The 16,881-nt window shown below is 47.3% G+C and overlaps 1 long non-coding RNA gene across 1 annotated transcript in view; it reads right to left on the reverse strand.

The window, feature by feature from the left end:
* The window catches only part of LOC147665147 (uncharacterized), a 75,841-nt gene extending 67,898 nt beyond the window's left edge, over positions 1-7,943 (reverse strand). The window contains exon 1 of the long non-coding RNA XR_015305027.1: positions 7,657-7,943. This is a non-coding gene — a long non-coding RNA (uncharacterized LOC147665147). The remainder of the gene's footprint in view (positions 1-7,656) is intronic.
* Between the last annotated feature and the right edge of the window lie 8,938 nt (positions 7,944-16,881).

Genomic DNA, 16,881 nt, shown 5'->3' on the forward strand with positions numbered 1-16,881 from the left:
GGCCTCGTGCTCCCGTCGTTTCTTTGTCTCGGGCTCAGGGCGCCATCTTAGCTCAATGGCCTCACGCCCGGTGCCAACTTTCAAAGTCAAATTTCAGGGCCAGGAACAGCTTTAGGTCGTCCGCTGCGAGCGCCGCACCCTCCGTGATGACTTCAGATTTTGGGTTTTCCCAGTTTCGCTGGGATCCGTTCAGATAATCCGGATGATATTCGGGATCGGGCGCGGAGCTCCGGGTTCACGCTGCCTACCTCCTCGGCATCCAAGCCACGCCCCGTGCTTTTACAATTAATATCTTTTAATTTAAAAAGCACGAAAATAAAGCATGTTTATTAAAGGCAGCCCTTTAAATACGCTAGTATTCTGTCTGGGCGCCTCCATAGAAGAGCACAGATAAGATATGAGTCAATAGGTGGGGTTTCCGTGGGGGCTTTTGTGTGGGTGGTGTAAAAGCATATTTTGTCTGCAGGAGTGAGAGGTGTGTTAGGTTCGGTTTGAGATGTACAGTGAACAGTGGACGGTTCCAGCATGAATTGGGTATTTATCATGGGTACATTGTTAGTAGAATAATGACGATGAATTGAGTTTCAGAGAATTTTGATTATTCAAATGTATTTTTCTTCTTGACAGAAAAGGTGATAGCACACAGAGGAAATCCTTTTCCATAAATCTTATTAGTTACATTTACTGGGAAGGTAGTCGTCTCCAAAGTTATAGAAACAAATTCACGAGTATACAATATTTTCAAAATGTTGCATCAATTAGCAAGCATGCAGTTTTGTGCACTTAAAAAAAAACAAAATTGCGACATTGAAATGATCACAAACAAACACTGCCAGCTTCATACTAAGGGTTGTGGTACTTGTAAAAAGGTGTTTGCTGGTACTACTGCCCTGGATTTTGCAAAAATCGTGCTTAAACTCATAGGGCCTTATTTACTCAAGTAACTCTGCGTGGTGCTGCAAGCCATTTTGCTGCGGAGCACTGAGTCCCTTTCAAAGCACAGGGATGCCTCATCTAAAACGCTATGACTGATCCCTGTGCTCTTCCCTGCGCTGGTGCACAATTGACTGCCATTCTTTGACGCAGGCACCCTTGCACCATGGTGCAAGGGTGCCTGCTATGAAGGTGAGATTGTTTTTCTGCAGGAAGGGACACCTTCCTGCACAAAAACAATCATGAGCTGTGATTTCCTCTTTCTATGTGTGCTGCAGAATGTAGCATGCATAGAAAAAGAATAAAACGGGGAGAAATGAAAGCATTTCTCCTCCTTAGCATTCTGACGCATTCCCAGGTTTACAAAATGTTGTAAAGCTGGGAATACGGCAGAAGCCATGGGTGTGTTGTGGGAACTCACACAGCAACACCAATGGCAAGCTCCTTTCATGCAAAGTGCTGCCTGAAAAGGGGCCGTATTTACAAGGACACGAAAAGCCACAAAGGGTGGCCTTACGTGTCCTTGGAAATATGGGGCTGCAAAATGTACCACTAGGGCATCGCACAAAGTGCCGTTCCACCGGCGCCAGGCGATTGTAAATAAGCACCATGGTTTTTGCCTATGCAGTTTCCTCCAGTAACATATTTGGAGGAAAGTGCATGGGTAAAACAGTGGGTTAATGGAGACAGTGTAGAACAAGCATTAGCAAAGCCTGTGCAAACTATTAGCTTTGTCAATGATTTTTACCCATGCTGTATAACATCCCGGAATTTGTATTCCAGAATTTGTGTTTCCTTTCTGGCTGACAGCACCCGCATTGACTGGGGTCTTTAAGCAAAGCAGTTACAGCCATTTGTTTTAGCTTGACCAGAAAGTCAATTTGTGGATTAGTTTTCCCAATGATTGACTTTTCCTAGTGCGAAGGGTCTTTTTTTATCAACAAAAGCAAAGTCCTGAGGATAGTCTAACGGACAAAGACAACATTAGACCGAAACGTCGACTTTTACACCTATTCCTTATTTTATTGAACTACAGGCAATTTTGGTATTGTGTAAACTTTTCAGATGGCTTATAATCACTTTGTGAAAAGGTGTTCACAACTGTAACTTTGAAAATTATTTAACCCTATGTATTGTTTTACTTCTGGCTACATTGTGTTCATTTCTTGATTTTGTACCCTTTACAACTAATGATTTTTTATCAATATAAAACTCAGTTTCAGAATACCTACACCTGTGTTGTTCTCAACTCTGTATTTCTATAATAATGTTTGATTAATTGATAAATTAACAAAATTGTTTTCGGAGTAATCCAACTGGAAGCAACTTTAACAGAGCTTACCTGATTGTAATTTCTCAATTGCTATAAATCTATATGTGAACTAATCCCTTGTAGGCACAGCTACCTACTCATTTAATTGCTCAAGCCTCCAAGGGTCTATTAGGTTTCCCATTTTTTTAGATATGGTTTAAAAATACAGCAGCTGTAATGAAAGGGAGATGGACTGCTAGTGGACAAGCCCACTTGGACTTACGTGCTGTGTGCGCTTCTAAACACACGATCCCTGCTCTCCTCTTCACACGCCGGCAGGAAACTGAAAGACGTCACTTTCCTCCACACAGGAAGGTGACCCGGCGACACTAGTCCCCTGCCACAAAATTAGAGCATGAATGTGAAAGTGAAAATGTACTTCAGGTCACCTGTGCCGACCTGGGCCAGAAGACACAGTTTGGCATGTGAGCGACAGATGTCGCATGACGGCAGCAGCCGGCGGGCATTAAACGAGGGGTGATAGGTCCAGGCAGCATGGAGGTGTGGAACGCATGTGTGCGGAGCAGGCCCGGCTCCAGGAAATTTTATTTGGGTGGGCCAATGGTGCATTAGGGTGGGCCCCTGCGGCACTCGCGGCCGGCATGACTCGCGGGGCAAGGGAGACCGGGCAGGGGGTTCACGCGGGGTGGGGGCATGCGGGGTGGTGTTTAATTTAATAATAATTAATATTAAAAAATATAGCTTACCTTTCCATTGGCTGCGACCCACGTCTTCTCGGCTCCTGCTCTCCTGCCTCTGGAAGGAACAAGAGGCAGGCAGCCTGGCTCCCTCCCTAAAGCCAATCACAACGCTGCAAGCAGTGTTGTGATTGGTCGGGACACCGCCCAGCCAGGGCCTTATGTGGAGGCCATGTTCTCTATGCAGGCTGCATTGCAGCCAATGCAGGCTGTATGGAGAAAGACAGAGTGGGCATGACTAGATTGGGCAGCCCCAGAGGGCCGACCAAACAGTCTGTGCACTCATGACCTGACAGCTAATTAAATAAACAAAAACCGAAAGGGCATGACAGGACCGGCTTTAGCACTAATGCGAAAGTCTTGTTTTTGCGCCCCACCAATGACCTCTTCATCCGTAGATACCATTACTACCACCCTTTAACAGTGCCCTTCATCCCTCTGTAGCCCCTCTCTCATATGCATTTCATTTGTTGTATAGCGCTACTCATATCAGTGTAGGGTGTCACAGTACTTCACATCACACACACATTATACAGAGATAATGAATGATGCAAGTAGGTAAATCAGTCTATAGGGAATGTCGCATAAGCCAATGAGGATTAGAAAGTGTAGGACTCGTGTCATCCATACTGGTGGGCAATATATTCTAAGAGGGTATGGTCTGGAGAAGCACACACTCAGGATTTAAAGCATACCCTAATGGTTGGTGGGTTGGCTTTACTAATAAAAATGTATATCTGCCCAAGCTAACTCTTTTTAGCAACATAAGAATAATGAAAGACTGAGGAAGTTCTAACTATATCACAACACAAACAAAATGTGAAGTTCTAACTAAACCATTCAGGTTTGTATGCAGCTTTTTGATGACAGGTCATAGGTCACTGTTCTAGGTTAGGATTATAACTTCTGAGCTGCAAGTAAAACAAGAATCACTGTGACAAAGACAGTAACCCACTGAGCTATCCACATAAAATACAGTTGATCTGCATTTCAAAACTACCAACAAAGGATTGCTCTCCAGCAGGATCAGTAATCATTAGTTATCTGGACATTTTTATTGTTGCCTTGCATCCATGGTCAATATAATGATAACAATCATTTACAATGCAATAGGTCTCTGGATAATTAAATTTGAGCTATTGGCATTGCTAAATATTGCAACACCAATTGCAACAAAAGTCAATAAATTGTAGGCCAAAAAAATGTGTATGTATTTTTGTAGCAATGGTGGCATGCTGCGCTTTAGATGAATATGTTTAAAAGTAAAGTGCGTATACTGCGATTGCTACAATAGTTAATTGTGGATGCGTTAACAAATTATGTGTGCACTAACGGCTGGTGGTGTTTGTGCCTGTAGAAATTGTGCACTGGTGGCTGGTAGTGTGTGTGTGCCTGGTGAAAGCGTGCAGTGACGTCTGGTGGTGTGTGTGCCTGGTGGAAGCGTGCACTGACGGCTGGTGGTGTGTGTACCTGGTGGAAGTGTGTACTGCTGGCTGGTGGAAGTGTGCCTGGTGGAAGCGTGCACTGTCGGCTGGTAGTGTGTGTGCCTGGTGAAAGCGTGCACTGAGGTGTGGTGATGTTTGTGCCCGGTGAAAGCGTGCACTGACGGCTGGTGGCCTTTGTGCCCGGTGAAAGCGTGCACTGACAACTGGTGGTGTGTATGTCTGGTGATAGCGTGCAGTGACGGATAGTGGTGTGTGCCTGGTAAAAGTGTGCACTGACGGCTGAAGGAGTGGGCCTGCTGAAAACGTGCACCTCCTACAGCACCACTCAACCCCCAACGCCTACATCCCCACTCAATCCCCACCGCGTACAGCACCGCTCAACTCCCAACGCCTACAGCACTGCTCAACCCCCACCGCGTACAGCACCACTCAACCTGCAACGCCTACATCACCACTCAACCCGCAATGCCTACAGCGTCACTCAATCCTCACCGCGTACAGCACCACTCAACCCACAACGCCTACATCACCACTCAACCCGCAATGCCTTACCTTATACTAGTAAACAATGTGCTGCATTATACTGCATAATTTGTCTATGGTGCTCCCCTTCCACATAATTCCATTGGCCCTGATCACATAATCATTGTGTGGCAACCTATGTTATACAGTGTTTATTACAATTCTAGAATAATGCCCTACATATTCACATTGCTTTCTGTTACATGCTGGGACCGCAAAACTATATAAATACACGTCACTATTATGCACTGCACCATCCTGGATTCAATTTTGTGACTGTTCTCATACAGACATCTTCGGGTATCACATTAACCAAGTTTCATGATGTGTGTGTCCCATCAATTAGTTTAATGTGCATTTATTTAACACCTCTTTACTCACTTGTAGGCGTGAGCATTATTTTAAGTGCAGTTGCTAAACGTGAAAATACAACAAAATACTATTGTGTTGTTTTTAGCAAAGCTGTTGACTTTAAATGAAGACAGCCTAGAAATGCAAAAAAAAAAAAAAGTTGCTCTTCCAGGCCATCTTCATTCTTCAGTACTTAAAGAGGCATTTACACCCTCCTGGGACTGCCGCCACTGACCCACAGTTTGAAGACCTCCGCCCTAAGGCCAGGGCCGGAGCTCCCACCACATGCTGTGACTGCTGGCTTTGGCCCATTGTCATTCTATATGTGACAATGGGCCGCGATAATCTGTGCTGGGCTGCGCAGAGGCTGCAGCAGCCTCTTGAATCGGATCAGGAGAGCCAGCCTGAACACAGATGGGGGTAAAAAAACGGCTCACATCATGTTTGGGTGGGCCTGGCCCACCCGGCCCACCCTCTAGAACCGGGCCTGGTGCGGAGCGAGGCACGAAGCCCACCCGGCAGACCAGCAAATTAAATTAACACTCTAGACACCAATTATAAACATCTAATCGACCACGTGCATCACTGTAATATTTGTAAACCCTAAAATGGAGCGATAACTCTGTAAACCGATTCCAACTCTGAAACGTCATGCTTTAGTACTCAAAACACAATATTTTAACTCAGTGATATTGAAAGTCCCCGGTCCCACTTCTTTGGACGTAAGAATTAACTAGAAAATCCAAGAAGCATGCCCACACAAGATTAAAACAAGACTTCTGCTCGGTCTGCCGTCCCCTTCCCGATCCCAGGCGAAAGAAATCAAATAAAGGCGCGGATCACCAAACTCTTTTTTTTCAATATTTGAAAAGTATTGTTTGGCGAGCCGCGCCTTTCATTGGAGTCGGGCGACGCAGGACTTGCAGAATGCCCAGCAGAGTTGTCGAGCGACGCCGAGTAAAATAACGGTGCTGCCGGACAAACAATTGTTTCAATATTTTATGCTTTTAGTAAGCAGCTTAGCATGCCGTCTGTGGTGCTGCTTATTAAAAGCTTGTTTATATTTGCATCGCACTTCGTGGCCAATGAAACAAGTGCCACCATTGCAGAAGCTGGTCCTCTATTTTGCGCTCCCCCTCAGTTAAGCCAGCGGGAGGCTGGTTTCAGCAAGGGCAGCCGCTCATTTGTGTTTGTAGCGGGCCATGCGCGCTTTCCTTTAAAAATAGCTTGTTCTTTGTTAAAATACAGCCGCCATTGTCAATACACAAAATAGTGCTCACCCACCAGATAAAGCCCACCGAGACCAGATGGGAGATCCCAAGAGGAGACAGGGCGGTAACAAAAAAGCCTCATGTTCAATCACAAGCCAGCGTTTACCATAAATGATGACACCAGCCAATAAAAAAGATGCGCATGGCTTCAACTCCACTTCTGAAGTCTCCTCTTAGAAAATATGCCTTAAAGAGCGAGCAGCGCATGCACGCTGTAACGCTAGGGGAGACCTAAAAAGTAGTGATTGAAAAGCAAGAAGTGGAAGCATAGAAGTCTGTCAGTCAAAAGAGATGGTAAAGAGGCTATGGGAGGGACAAACACAAGATTTACAAGCTGTGACACGATTAAGAAGTAGGCAAACGAGAATGACAAGAAAGCCAATCAATCTTAAGCGATGGGTGGGCCCCAAGGCCATGTTTGTTCTTGGGAAGTGAACAATAAGTCTTTTGCTACCAGGCAGCTATGCTCTCTGGTAGGCTCAACCTAATTAAAGCCACTAAGACCGTTTCTTCAAGTTATTCTCCACTACACTTTGGAAAACATGTAATCATGACGTAATACCGTGTGTGAATAATATTTACTGGGGAATTTTTTCCACTCAACACAGCACAGGATGAGGCTACGCGGATCTTAAAAAAAACACTGCTAGGGGATTGGGAAATCATATGCAGCCCTGTGGATAAAAGCTATATCATAAATCAAATAAATAAATAAATAACTCTGAAAAAAAACTCCAAATTAATTTAAGAAACCCTAGTTAAGGTTTATGAGAGTACTGTTTTTGGGTTATACAAAGAAAGTCACTGCACTTATGTTGCCCAACGATCCCTGCTGCAAACCTTAAATGAACGTTTACAGAAGGGTTTTGACTGTTTCGTGGAGAATATAATAGGTGTAGCTGACACACCTGAGACGGACCCCGACCCGAGAGGTAGAGGCGCTCCCTTGTCAGAAAATCTTGGAAGGAGCTAACGCTATTGAGGAGTGCCCACCGGCTGCAAATACAACACGACCGAAGTTGGTACGGAAGAGGTCTCGGTGAAGACCCGCCTCAATTTAGTGAATGGACTGTATTCAGCTAGGGTTTGCAGAAGGAATCTTTTCCCATGCATGGCGTACTTACCGAAACCTTTTTGAAAGGCGAGATCTGAAAGCGACAATCACTCCGTTGGTAGCAGAACACATATGCAGCGCTCTGTGCACGAGATATGGAACTACTCCTTGAAAGGCTTGTATGCACCGGCACTTAGTGAAGCAGAATGATGTTGTTGCCAAGATCGACATTGAAATTACGGACTAATAAGGGGCAGTGTTGAAGCATTATGGGCAATGTAGTCCCGGCATTGGCAGTAAGAAACGAGTGAATATATTGACTATGAAACCTGACTGCCCCTTTAATATTTGAAATGGATTGCTGTCCGTCTTCAGTGTCTACAAGTTACGTTACATTTTAAAACTGAACGATCCCATCGCAGTGAACCAACTAATGGCATATGATTAAGAAGAGATGTCGAAACGCGTAATGCCTGTTCCTTTTACTCAATAAAGAGTGTGAAAAGTACTGCTGGTGTAGTCCGTGAAGCTGCCAAGAGTAGCGCGTGTTTCGTGGAGAATATATATATATATATATATATATATATATATATGTGTTCCAACAGAAGCTTCTACTGGAGCGCTGGGATCCAACGAAGAGTGCGTACATGCCGGTGAAGCACGTCGGTATTCAATGTTCAAACAAACGCAAAATAGCATACGCTCTCAGGAAAACAACAGGCAGCCCAAATATTTCGAATTCCGATTTATTCACACAACACGTTTCGGTACCAAGCCTTGATCAAGTGTGAAGGTGCACTGTAATGTGTTCACTTTACAAAGTTCCACGGACACAGTTCATGAACATAAACAAAGGACTGTAAAGTTACATCCATTGGCAAATTTAGTTTTCGGACATCTTGGAACAGTGTGGTATTGAACTGAAAACAACCTTTACACAAAATATAAATCTTCCGATGGATTAGTGAATAACGCATAGTGGGACAGATAATATCGCACTGGAGAACACAGTTGCAGAGAGTCAGATATGAAAATGCACATTGACCGGATTGAATATACCAACTGTCCCAATAACAATCATTTTTACTCTCTTTTTCAAATGAAACTAAGTATAATTCAGAGGTAGGAAAAATAATATCAGACATACTAGAGCAGTAATCATGTCATACTATAGTAAAAATAGTAAAATTAGTAAGTGTACATAGGCACGAAGCATCAAATGACGTGCACAGAGCCGGATGTCAGGTATTGGAATGCATGATAGACGGCTAAAAAATAGAAACCGCTACTTGGTGTCAACAGTGCCCCTGGTATGGGTTCTACGTCAACTCACGGTGATTGGAAAGGCAATCAATAAATCATGCTAAGCAAGCTATCAATAGCGTAGATTTTCTGCACTTGCATGAAATGTGCAATACGGTGCTGAGGGGTGCCCGTCCTGTTGCCTAATCATAGATCAATGGGCAGTGCGCAATTTAAAAAATAATAATATTAATAATAATAAACCCCCAGTGGGCGGCAAATACATGATTCTCACTGATGTCTATTTTCATGTAAACAAAAGTCTCTTCTTGGCCAGTGCCAGTGCAGGAAATCTACGCTATCGATAGCTTGCTTAGCACGATTTATTGATTGCCTTTCCAATCACCGTGTGTTGACGTATAACCCATAGTGTATGCTATTTTGCGTTTGTTTGAACATATATATATGTTGGACCCGGCCCTTTTTGGCAGGTTCACCCCAAGACTTTTTGCTTTTTCCTAGCCTGTTTCTGGAACCTGGTGGTGGTGATTTTAGGCCTCTGCGCACTTTTTCACTGTGGTACAGAGTAAAGTGTGTGAGCTCTCTGTGTATGTGTGGTGAGTGACCTGCCCTCCCATAGGAATGAATGGTGAATATGTATGCCCATGGTAGTTCCTAATGTGTGGGGAGTGCAGGGTCGAGTTTGGTATGTGCGAACTCGTGAGATGGAATGCTGCGTAATGATGTATGCGGCATGATTGTGTCTAGTGTAGAAGTGCCACTTTTAGAAGTTGGCATATTTGTGTAATTTGTGTCTGGCGTGTGATTGGCTGAGGTGGTGAGCCTGGCTCCAAGAGTCTGGGAGGGTCTGCTCCGGTGGTGAATGGAGTGTTTAGCATGCTGATGTGAGGGGAGGAGTGAGCATGGGCCTGCTTGTGGATGAGGCTGGGTTTTCCCCACACAATGCTGGCTCCACCCCCTGGGGTGCGTCTGATGTCCCTAGCCTGGCCAGTGAAAGGAATTCCCTTTAACCAGTTCTAGCTGGTTCTCACACAGAGGGTGCTTGTGTGTAGGTGACAATACTTTGTATATCTCGGTACCAAAGGCTTCAACGGTATGAGTGGGACCCCTCTCTGATTTGGGCAACGCGGCAGGAAGCAGCTGGATCGGTTTTCCGGATTCCAGAGTGACGTTACTCAGGTGGGAGCAAGTCGCAAGAAGCCCCTGAAAGCCGCCGACTGATCGCCTGGGTGGGTGAAGTCAGCACGTCCTGAGCCGGGTATCCGGAGTGGTGTCCTGACATTCTGTCCCAGGAAGGATTCCTGCGGAACTTTCAGTAGGGAGAGTGCGCTGTGCTGGGTAAGCATGGGCGTAAAATCTGTTCCGTTTGCGGAATTTGCGGATTTTCTGCAATTTAGCGGTCCGCGAATCGCGCGGAATTGCAGAAAAATCCGAGTAATCGCGTTCGGAGCGGATTTTCAAAAACTTGAAGTACATGAAGCACTTACAGGGTTACAGCAGGTGGCCAAGTTGAAGCTAATTTCTTAGTAACCATTTACAAAATTAACTTCAACTTGGGCACCTGCTGTAACCCTGTAAGTGCTTCCTGAGAGGTGCCTCCAGAGTTGTTGCCTACTTGCAACTATTCTCTGACCCTGCTCTGATCCTCGAAGCAGGGTCAGAGAATAGTTACAAGTATGGCACAATGCTCCAGGCTGTCACAAAAATTAAACCACAACAGGAAGAACTTACAGATAAGGAAGCAGGTGCCGGACTTGAAGCTCAAATTCAGTAACACATTAACCAGCCCCCGGTTGAGGCTGGGCAGGTGTGCTTTCTCCCCATAATCTACAATGGTGAACCAGAGGGTGCTGTGATGATCAGAAGGTGCAGCTGTGAACCAGAGGGTGCAGTGATGAACCAGAGGGTGGCAGTGGTGTACCAGAGGGTGGCAGTGGTGAACCAGAGGGTGCTGTGATGAACCAGAGGGTGGCAGTGATGAACCAGAGGGTGGCAGTGGTGATCCAGAGGGAGGCAGTGATGTCAAGTCAAGTCAAGTCATAAAATGTATATAGCGCACTACATACCCAGAGGGTTTCAAGGCGCTTAGGAAGGGGAGGATGATTATTTGTCAAAAATCCACGTTTTAAGCTGTTTTCTGAACGCTAGGTGATTCTGGGTGAGGCGAAGGTAAGCGGGGAGTGAGTTCCATGTTCTGGCAGCCAGGTATGAAAAGGATCTGCCTCCCATGGTGGTCTTGTTGATGCGAGGTACAGTGGCGAGGGCTTGGCTGGAAGAGCGAAGTTGGCGGGAGGGGGTGTAGAAGGACAGTCGAAAGTTGAGGCAATCTGGTCCGATGTCGTAGAGTGATTTGTGTGCGTGGGTAAGCAGACGGAAAGTAATCCTCTTATTGACGGGTAGCCAGTGGAGGTCTTTGAGGTGACCAGAGATGTGTTCGTTGCGTGGGATGTCTAATATGAGCCTGGCTGAGGCGTTTTGGATTCGTTGTAGTTTCTTCTGGAGTTTAGCGGTGGTACCTGCGTAGAGGGTGTTTCCGTAGTCCAGTCGGCTCGTGACCAGGGCATGGGTGACTGTTTTCCTTGTTTCGGTGGGGATCCAGCGAAAAGTTTTTCTGAGCATGCGAAGAATGTTAAAGCAGGAAGAGGATACGGCGCTGACTTGTCTGTTCATAGAGAGTGAAGAATCCAGGATGACGCCAAGGTTCCGTGCGTGGTCTGTCGGGATGGGTGCATTTCCGAGGGCTTCCGGCCACCAGGAGTCGTCCCAAGCAGAGGGGGATTTACCTAAGATGAGGACTTCTGTTTTGTCTGAGTTCAGTTTCAGACGGCTTTGTTTCATCCATTCGGCGACTTCTTTCATTCCTTCGTGTAGGTTAGTTTTGGCGGTGCTGGGGTCCTTGGTGAGAGATAGGATCAGTTGAGTGTCATCCGCGTAAGAGATGATGTTGAGGTTGTGTTGGCGGGCGATGGCCGCGAGGGGGCTCATGTATACGTTGAAGAGGGTGGGACTGAGTGAGGATCCTTGTGGTACGCCGCAGATGATTTCAGAGGCTTCGGACTTGAATGGTGGGAGGCGGACTCTCTGGGTTCTTCCGGTGAGGAACGAGGTGATCCATTCCAGTGCCTTTCCTTGGATTCCGATGTTTCTGAGGCGTTGTAAAAGGGTGCTGTGGCAGACTGTGTCGAAGGCTGCAGAGAGGTCGAGGAGGATGAGGGCGACTGTGTCTCCATTGTCCAGTAGAGTTCGAATGTCGTCTGTTGCTGCGATGAGGGCGGTCTCAGTGCTGTGTTTGGCTCGGAAGCCAGATTGTGAGGGGTCGAGTGATTTGTTGGCTTCGAGGAAGGCGGCGAGCTGGTTGTTGACAGCTTTCTCGATGACTTTGGCCGGGAATGGAAGAAGCGAGATGGGTCGGTAGTTTTTGAGTTCGGTGGGGTCTGCTGTTGGTTTTTTCAGAAGGGCGGTGAGTTCAGCGTGTTTCCAGTCTTCTGGGAAGGTAGCGGAGTTGAAGGAACAGTTGATGACGTCTCGGAGGTGCGGAGCTATGACGGAGTCTGCTTTGTTGAAGATGTGGTGAGGGCATGGGTCTGTGGGGGATCCAGAGTGGATGGAATTCATCAGGCGGATTGTGTCCTCAGTGGAGATTGGGTTCCAGGCGTTAAGGGTGTTAACGAGGGGAAGATGGTCGGCTGATGGTAGGGTGGGTTGGCTTCCGGGTTGGTTGTCAAAGCTGTTGTGGATGTCAGCAATCTTGTTGTGGAAAAAAGAGGCTAGGGAATCGCAGAGGGTTTGAGAGGGGGTGATGTCATTGGAGTTGGCCGAGGGGTTGGAAAATTCCTTGACGATGTTGAAAAGTTCCTTGCTGTTGTGGGCGTTGTTGTCAAGTCGATCCTTGAATGCTGTTTTCTTGGCTTTTCGGATCAGTTGGTGGTGAGTACGGATGGCGCTTTTGAAGGCGTCTTTGGTGTTGGTGGATGGGTCTTTTTTCCAGGCCTTTTCAAGGGAGCGGCACAGTTTCTTGGAATTCTTGAGGTCATCGTTGAACCATGAGGCCTTCTTGATGCCAGGTTTGTGTTGACGTTTTTTCAGTGGTGCTAAGGTGTCGGCGGTGTTGGATAGCCAGAGGGTGAGGTTGGAGGCGGCTTCGTTGGCGTTAGAAGAGAGGGCTGGGGAGGTTTGAAGGAGTGATGTGGAGATCTGGTCGGTGGTGATCTTGTTCCAGTTTCTTTGTAGAGTTGGTTGGAGGTGGATGGTGGGTTTCGGCTTGTTGTAGGTGAAGTGAACGCAGCTGTGGTCAGTCCAGAGGAGATTCGTAGTGTGGCTGAAGGAGACATGGTTGCTAGAGGTGAAGATGGGGTCGAGTGTGTGACCTGCGATGTGGGTGGGTGAAGTGACCAGTTGTTTAAGTCCGAGGTTGGCGAGGTTGTCCAAGAGGGTGGCGGTGTTGCGGTCGTTGATCTTTTCAAGGTGAAAGTTGAGGTCTCCCAGAAGGATGTAGTCTTTGGAGGGGAGCGCGTGTGGGGTGATGAAGTCCGTGATGTCTTCACTGAATTTTGCGCGGGGTCCTGGTGGTCTGTAGAGGAGGGTGCCTCGGAGTGTGGTTTTGGGGTCGATGTGGATCTGGAAGTGAAGGTGTTCGGAGTTAGCGAGGTTGTCGTCAGAGCTGGTTGAGATGCGGATTGATTTCTTATGGACGATAGCGATTCCTCCTCCTGTATGGTCGGTGCGGTCCTTGCGTGTGATCTTATAGTCATCAGGGATAGCGATGGCGATGTCAGGGGCGGAGGAAGCGTTCATCCATGTTTCCGTTAGGAAGGCGACGTCAGGAGAGATGGTGTCTAGTAGGTTCCAAAGGTCAATGGCGTGCCTGTGGACCGAGCGGGTGTTGAGAAGGATGCATTCTAGGTGGTTGGGGTCGGTAATCTGTGTTGTGGTCGCAGCGGAGATGTTGTCAGTGCCGCTAAATTTGCAGGAGAGGCAAGAGAACGGTCCATGGATGCGTCCAGGAGCGGCTTGGACGCAGTTGGGGGCGCGACCGGGGTTAAGGGCTGGGAGGGTGGCGGCATCGTAGGTAGCGCGGGGGGGCTGGGCAGCGCGAGGGGCAGGGGGTCTGGCGCTGGGCGCGGTCCAGGCGCGGACGGGCGTAGACGGGCTTACCTTTGGCGCACCTTCGGCGCGGACTGGGCGCGATCGCTGCGCTTGACCGCTGCGCGGAGAGGCATCTGTCATCTATGGGTAGTGGGAGGGGGAGGGGCGAGGGAGGATCCTATGGGAGGCGGTTGCGTGGTGGAGGGGGCGGTCTCAGGGCAACAACAACAACAGAGCAATGAACCAGAGGGTGGCAGTGGTGAACCGGAGGGTGGCAGTGGTTAACCAGAGGGTGCTGTGATGAACCAGAGGGTGACAGGGATGAACCAGAGGGTGACAGTGATGAACCAAAGGGTGGCAGTGGTGAACCAGAGGGTAGCAGTGATGAACCAGAGGGTGGCAGTGATGAAACAGAGGGTTGCAGTGGTGAACCAGAGGGTGACAGTGATGAACCAGAGGGTAGCAGTGATGAACCAGGGGGGGCAGTGGTGAACGAGAGGGTGGCAGTGGTGAACCAGAGGGTGGCATTGGTGAACCAGAGGGTGGCAGTGGTGAACCAGAGGGTGGCAGTGGTGAACCAGAGGGTGGCAGGGATGAACCAGAGGGTCCTACTACCAGTTGGAAAGAAAGGGGGAACACTCAGTGTTGTGTAAAATACCCCTCACACACCAACAGGCCCCTTGGTGTCATGCTTCATCATCGGGGTCTTCGCACCCCGCTAAGGGGATGCGGCACGCTACGACCTGCGACTACGCGGGAGCGTTGACAAATCCGACTATGTGTGGTGTGTGTTGAGTGCAAGTGAAAGGATTTAGATGTGAGTGGGAAGTGTAGTGAGGAAATTAAAAAGTACCTGGCTAGTGGGTGAAAAGAAAAACTTTATTCTGTACCCCTGGCTGGTGCTGTTAAAAAATGTGCTAAAGGGCGAGGTTTTGTGTCTTAATAAGGGACAGAACCTCTGGTGTGCGTCGACATGTTTCGGTACATGTGTACCTTCTTCAGGACGGGGCACAACTCCCAACCCTACTCACGTTTTTCTACAAAATAGGATTTTTGTTCTAATTTTTCTAAAAAGTGATTACACTTATTAAAGACAGCTACAATGTGCCTACAGCGGATTTATGGAACATGTAGTTACATGTCCTGAAAAAAAGAGAAAAAACCATTAGGTTTGGTTACCATATAGGCTGGCTCAGACAGGTGCAGTCACCTGGAGCCCCAAACGGTTGAATTAACCTGTAAAGGAAAAAACAGAAAAAACAGACATACAGAACACACAACACATAAACACACTTATGACAGACTTAGGATTCAGTGTTTTTAGACATACTTATGGTATGAGCTGATTAAAGCTTCATGAGCAAGTCCTGAACATCAGGGTAGGTAGGTGGATCCACAATCTATAGGAATAGAGGAGTGGAATCAGTGTTGTTGTCTCTACTCACTTTTTTGACTCTGTAATACACCCACAGAGGTTGGACTCTGTTTTGCAAATACTCACGAAATCCGCCTTTATCGGCCTCCTTCCACCACCCTGTGCTGCTCCGCCGTAAATGGTGTACGGGTGAGCTTGGTGATATTTAAAGGTGGATAAGGTGAGTTCCCATTGGTTAATTAGCGGAAAGGGCTAATGACCATATAAGGGTGATGACCTAGTTGCCGCCTCCTCCATGCGTGTGGTTTTGTCACATGTAACATGAAAACCACCGTCATTTGTTAATTACCGGGTTTTGTCTGTCCATATATGGACTTTCCGCTTGCTAGCCACTCACGCGCTGATATTTTCGCTCGTGCTGGAGGAGCGCCTATGCGATGCAGCCGCCGCTGTCTCCCGTTCGCGCATGCGCGTTACCGGGTCTCCGGTGTTCTATTGCGCATGCGCATAGGTCGAGTGTAGACCGCGCATGCGCGTTGGTATTGCGCTAGTCATCAGTGGAGCTATTTCGCCCGGTTATGTCCTCATTGTTGTTATAGTAGTTCGTACTCCACAAACTAGATTCGTAACTAGGTGAATCAGTTAGGCCTTGTGGGTCAAGTGGATCTGCTCCTTGTATCACAAACCAGTAGGGGGTGCCATATCATTTATAGTGACATATCATTTATAGTGATATTCTGATGTGGTTGACATTATAATGACATGTCATTTATACAGAAGGTGGTACTGACTGTCGGAGTGGTTCTCATAATAAGCACTTGTTATTCCTTTTGTTATCTGGGGGTGTTTAAGTAACTTGGCTCCACGGTATGTCATCATTGAGTCCGGTGACATGAGTAGTCAGGCGGAACACCCAACGTTGTTCCTTTTGGAACAGACCTGATTCAGAGGGTAATCGCTCTATGACGGTCCAGCGTAGGTCGTTGACGCAGTGTTGGTGTGACAAAAAGTGTGATGCCATCTTGGTTGTTGTTTTCTTGCAGCGTATATTACTTTTGTGTTCCCCTATCCTTATTTTGACGGGGCGGGTGGTCATGCCCACATATTCTAGTCCGCAAGGGCAGTTTATTAGGTAAATCACATTCCTCGTGTTGCAGTTGGTAAAGTGGCGCTGCTCCCATGTTGTACCATTTCTGAAGGTTAGGTTTTTACTTTTCTGAGTTTGATGACAACAACTGCAATTCCCACAAGGGAAATGACCCTGTACACCAGTTACATTGGGTCTCTCCATCTGGTTTGCCCGTGGTCTGGTATGGACCACGATGTCCTTTATGTTTTTGCCCCTCCGGTGTGCATGCATCGGCTTCTCAAAAGTCAAGCCTCCACAGTTCAATATGCCCCAGTGCTTATCAATGACCTTCGACACCTGGTTTGATATGGTGGAGTAAGTCGTTACACAGATCGGCCTCTTATTTGCTTCTTTTACTTGGGGTTTTTCCTCTATGAGTGCCTCCCTGTGATTGTTTTTTGCACGCTTCATCGCTTTCTCGATGGTTCTTGTGGGATATTTCC

Source organism: Lissotriton vulgaris, unplaced genomic scaffold (assembly GCF_964263255.1).
Source record: "Lissotriton vulgaris unplaced genomic scaffold, aLisVul1.2 SCAFFOLD_2496, whole genome shotgun sequence".
NCBI classification, from domain to species: Eukaryota; Metazoa; Chordata; class Amphibia; order Caudata; family Salamandridae; genus Lissotriton; species Lissotriton vulgaris.